Genomic DNA, 6,101 nt, shown 5'->3' with positions numbered 1-6,101 from the left:
AAAAGCTCCCCAGCGGGATACAACCAACCTTATCCACCGCGTGAGCTGTGATTGGACGGGCTTGACCCATGGGCGCACCTAATTGGTGAGAAGTCCTAACAGTCCCGCCCACGGTTGTGAATCGTGTTTTGGTCCTGTTATCTCCATCACTTCCCGTAATTAGCGAACAATTTTATGTTATTTATAAGTATTTGCCCATTTTTATATGTTTTAGGCACAGTTTGGATATTTTTTTGTCTTTATAAACACAATAAATAACAGAAACAATCATATTTTTGAATTTACTACATTTAATGGCTGTTTTTAATCTATTATAGTTAATCTTTTTAGCTCTTTTACTTTATAGAGCCACTATATTGTATTACGTCACGTTTTTACAAAGCATTTCATTGTATTTTATTTACATTTATTATTGTTTATTCAATTAATTTCCTATTTTATTGTTTTACTACACGTTTTCTATTTATTTGAACTGCTTTATGTTAAGCATGATACATTTTAGACCTATTTGTTCATGTTATTTTTAATTTTTACTGGCCCACTCTTCTTTATCCACTCCATTTTCATGTAGGCTTTGTTTGTGGCTGCTGTAGCACAGACATAACTTTTGGGGAGACAGAAAGTATATGTTTTATGATACAATGGAAGTTAGGCATCCAGTTTTAGTTAAGTAGAAAAAAACAAATTATCGGATGAGTCACAAGTATGAAGTCTGCATTCATTTTAAGTTAAATGCACATTTTGCACTCTTAGTTGTAGAAATGTTATTATTTGTGCCACACGAATGCTGGAAATCACATAACACATATACAAGAATTTAAGAATAAACACAATATAAGTGAAGTAATGTCATAAACATCACTATATTGAAATATTTTAAGCCTAATATTTCCTGACTGACTCATGTGCATGAGTCTTCATGCTTGGCCTGCAGAAATCATGTGCAGATGATTCAAATAAACAAGTTTGCACAGCTATATAACTCACACTGCTGTGCAGAAATCTTGAGTCACCCCTCATTTCTTTATACTTTGGTAGGAAAATAGGAAGTGATTTATTGAAGCATGTGCAAACATACATGTAAATACAGTATATAAGGAAAAATCAGAGATTGTACAAGTAATGAGTTTGAAAGTCAATATTTGGTGTGACCATCTTTATTCTTCAGCACAGTCTGAACTCTCTTAGGCAGCTTTCTTGCCATGTCTTTAAGTAGGAATAGTTCTCCAGGCTTCTTGAAGGACATTCAAAGCTCTTCTTTGGAAGGAAACACACCCTGGAAGAGACCTGAGATATAAAAGTGATTAAATAAATATTAAAGCATCACGTCTCTGCACAGTGGTGAGGAATAAAGAGGCTTAAAGCAGCCCTGTGCAGGACTGTCACTGATGCGTTGTGCTGCTCTGCCACCTTGTGGTTCATTTTGGTGTTGCACACATTCAGGGCTTTCTCTGCAGACTGTCGCCTTGTGTGTGTGTGTGTGTGTGTGTGTGTGTGTGTGTGTGTGTGTGTGTGTGTGTGTGTGTGTGTGTGTGTGTGTGTGTGTGTCCTTGAAAAAAACATCTACAGTGCCATCTCCCGGTTAGAAAGTGATGTGAGACTAGCTTACAGGCGTGTAGGAGCCACTTTCCATTCATGAAGTGACAGATTGATGATTTGCAGATAGAAATCTGGGAACCACATGCACGCTCTGCAGAAAAAACACAGAAAAACACATCAGAAATTTCCCAAACAGTGTCACACTCAGGTCTAATTCAATCTGCAGAGCTCAGTGTACCAGATTACAGATTATCAGCCTGTTCCTCCTGAGTCAGGCAGCATTTTAATGCTCGTTTTGACCTCCTTTGCGGCCTGCGTGGGTGGAGCTCGACGCCCATCACTAAATAATGACCTACACCGCAGATTACTCACCGGAAAGTGTTTGCTTTACTTTTCCCAAACTTTTTTTTTTTACATTTTTTTTTTTATCTGACTCTATCTTGCTAAACTCCACCCACCTGGAGAGCCAAAAGAGGATAAAACAAACAAATTAGAGCTGACTAATAAAGCCTCCAGTGCACTTGAACATGAAACATTCATGAATTTGGCCTGAAAATCTGATTTCCATGTGATCAGAAGCAAAGGGGACTTCCGACCAATTGCACGCAGAGGGTTTTTACTTGACAGGAATCGACATTTTTACGTTAAAAAAAAATCCCTTTTTATGCAGATTTGAGCTAAACTAGATGATCTGACTGACTGTGGCTGAGGAGAGGTTTGTCAGCAAGTGGCGGCAGATGAATACCTGCTGTTTTACTGCTGTTCATTTGGACTATATAAGACATCTTTTGGTGTCCACATACTTTTGCAGCCCTTGCAGGCGTTTTAGTGAACAATCGTGAGCTTCTAAAAATAAAATCAGTGGGATTAAATGTGCCCCAACATGTCCCAGACCATGTGCACATTTCTGACAGAGGATTCGTTCTAAGCCGAGAGGTTTGAACATACAAGCTCGCTGATGACCTCCTACTTACTGTAAAACCAAAGAATATAAAGAACTTCAGGCTTTTAATGATACAATCTGCTTGTAACGTGCTTGTTTGTGTTACAGCAGCTTCTTTTATTCTCCTATTTTATTTCTCTTAAAACATTAAAAAAAACTCATGCGAAAGAAGGCACACTCTACCTCTTTAAGTTACAAGATTGTACCAACACAGGACATCATGAAAATACTCCTTAGCGGGACTTAAAATGAGATAAATACAACCTCAAATGAACAACAGCACACGACATAGTACACCGTGTCATTATTTATTTAACAGAAACTGAGCCAAAATACACAAACAGTCTTGTGAAAACCCATAGTACCTCTATAAAGCAGATGTTTTGCTAGTTTGCTGGTCTGGAGTGTTCAGGTGCATGTTAACAATGCCACAGTCTTCCCAGAAGTGGACGTCCCAGCAAATTCTCTCCAAATGCTACATGTCAGACTCTACAGGCCTCAGTTAGCATGTAAAATGTTAAAGTTTGTGACAGTACAATCAGAAAAATTTGACATGAGACAAGTCTCTACTCTGTAAAAAGAGCACGGCAGCGCTGCTTAGGTTTGCAAAGTTACATCTGAACGAACTGCAGGACTTCTGGATCAAGGTGTTTGGTCATAATGCAAAAAATCAAAGACGTCATACCAGCTGTTAGCACAGCGGTGGAGAGGTCATGATTTGGGCACTGAGTCGACCGTGAACTCCTCTGTATACCAAAAATATTCTTGACTCAGATTTGAGGACATCTGTCTGACAGATAAAGCTTGACCCAAACTGGCTCATGCAACAGGATAATGATCTGAAGCACAGCAGCCTATCTACAACTGAATGACTTAAAAAGAAAAGAATTAAGGTGATGCAATGACAAAGTCAAAGTCCAGACCTGAACCTGACTGAAATGCTGTGGTGTGGATTTAAGAGAGCTGTGCATGAACTTCAATGACCTGAAGCAATGTCCTAAAGAAGAGCGGGCTAAAACTCCTCCACACTGATCAAGTGTAAAGTTACTGCTGCGAAAGGTACTTCTACAAGCTGCTGAATCATGGGGTGCACTTAGTTGTTCACACAGTTTCTGCATTTTTGTTTGTTTTATGAGATAAATAATGTCTAAACATGTCTTATGTCATATGTTGCTGTTCACCTTGAGGCTGTATTTACCTGATTTTCAGACCAGCTTATTCCTACACTTCCATGTGTATCTTTTCTATGTTCATGATCAAACCAAGTCAAACGTTCACTCTTTGTAAAAGTCACATACTGATGTGTTTACATTGACTCTAGTGTGACCCTGACGGCTGGGAAATTTCATTAAAGGGGAGGGGAAGCAAGAAAGACTGGAGACAGTCCTGCTTTGCTTTTCTTCACTTCATCTAGTCATTTAAAAACTACAAACAACTTCTTTTAAAGCCTGGCTTCGTGTTTCTTTCTTTCTCTGCTATAATGCATAAAAATTTAAAAAAGCAACTCCAGGACTCATGAAAACTGGCCAACTCAAAGCAGCCCTCAAAGTTTAAGCTGCGTTTTCTCTGCATGTGGCATTAAAAGCAGAAGACAAAGGAAGAAAAGAGAGGAAGGGAAGGAAGGAAGCAAGGAAGGAGGGGAGACAAACATCCCTAACGAAGCTGCAGGGAGGAGAGGCGATAATTCACCAACACCCACACCTTCTCTAAAGCAGTCGGCTTCCTGCTCCTTTCAAAATGAGGGTGATGGGTGCGCTCGGCAGATCCCTCCCACGCCGCTTAGCGGCTGGCTTCCGCCCACCGCCCGTGGAGCCGCCCACCTCCTGCCGTTGCCGCGGCAACACATCATCATCATCATCATCATGAGCAGTGACTTGCACTGGAGGAGGAGGTGGAAGGACAGGGAGGGGAGGGGTGGCTGTTTGAGCAGGGCTGCCACTGTGAGCAGCAAAACGGCGTGGGTGTTCATGAGCTGAGTTATTCTCCTGAGAAAATCTGTCCACGTGTGTGTGTGTGTGTCTGTGTGCGTGCGCGTGGAGAGACAGAGGGGGAGGAGAGAGGGAGAGGATGATGGGAGGTATGCGAAAAGGACCTGCGTCAGAGTGAGTCATCGGCCGGTTTCACAATGTGTTGATGTGACGCTGATGCAAATGGTCGGCGCAGGGATTCATCTCTATAAACCAAAATAAATAAAAAGAAGTTGAAGAAGAAAACAAACACAAGAAGAAGGAGAAGGAGAAGAAGAAGAAAATTCTTTAGAGGTGTCTCGGTGGCACCTGGAGGACGAGCGTTCCTCACGGCTCGAGTTCTCGAGTAGCTTTCGGAGCTCCGCCCTGCAGCGGGAAGCTAATATGTAATCACACTAAACATTGTTATCACTAAATGTTAGGTTTGTTACTATGACTACAACCTGTTATTGGAGGACTACAAAGAGCTTTCTGCCCCATTAGTCACATACCTTCTTATTCTGCCTTAAGCAATGGCTCAAAATGCTGTTTTTGGTGTGTGCGCGAACATGCCAAAGTTTCTTAAGAGGGCTTATTTTTTTAAGTATGCTTCCTTTTAATTACCGGGAGTTTCAGTTTCACTCAGAGGCGACCATATTTGGGCAAGAGGGCGGTTCAGTTTCCTCTGATTAGGACAATGTTTACCATAAACCCATGAGGAAAGCATTTACTGAGGTCACAGATTAAGAGAAAAGCAGTGTTTTTTTTATCATAGACTTCTATGCAATCAGACTTACAGAGGAGTCGCCCCCTGCTGGGCATTAGAAAGAATGTAGGTTAAAGGTACTGTTTGTCATTACCCTACTAACCTTTTCACCACCAGGGGCCAGCATTTTGCCATTACTGAGTGTTTCAGATGTGTGCTCCTTTAAACTTTTAATATTTCTTTTACAGCTACTCCACATTTACTAAAGAGGGTCTGTGGTTATAAATAAGGATGTGTTCTTAATGAATTACTTGTTATGGACCGGCCAAACAGGTCACTGTGCTCCCTCAGCTGAATTCTGATCCACTTTTGGAACTAAAAATATCAAACCAAGTGATACGATTTGGTAATGAAAGTGTTAAAAAGTCCAAATCGACTGCACTATAGTACCCAAGCTTAAATTAATTTTTGGATAAACAGTATCTTAACGCAGTGATTCCAAAAGTGTAGGCCGGGACTCCCTGTTGGGTGGTGAAGATTTGGTGGGGCCCATGGGATTTTGGGGTTTTTAAGTTGGCGGCAGGACTCTTTAAAGGCTGGTGAAGGATATAAAAGTGGCAGCATTCATCTCTACTATTTTTTTGTTGTTCTTGTTCTTTTATGTTTTTATTTAAATGAAAGAACCAAAGTGAGTTGCTCTGGTGCTGACCCCGTGACTCATTGCACTGCCTTGTGGTTCTGAGTGGTATTGCATGAAATTGCAGTCTCGCCCTTTTTTAACAACAGTTGATATCGCTTCAACGCAACACATGGAAGCTGTTACCTTGAACTAATTTTAGAACCTTTTAAACTATTTTCAAACATTGCAATGAACAATAAGAACCTTTCGAAAATAATAGTTAAAATTTTATTTAATTTTAAAGGTCAGCAGTATTTCAGGCGCAACAAGTAACGGAGGCATTTTGAT

The sequence above is a fragment of the Pelmatolapia mariae genome, linkage group LG23 (assembly GCF_036321145.2).
Source record: "Pelmatolapia mariae isolate MD_Pm_ZW linkage group LG23, Pm_UMD_F_2, whole genome shotgun sequence".
Lineage (NCBI taxonomy): Eukaryota > Metazoa > Chordata > Actinopteri > Cichliformes > Cichlidae > Pelmatolapia > Pelmatolapia mariae.
The sequence above is the reverse complement of the archived record's forward strand: the minus strand, read 5'-3'. Positions refer to the sequence as shown.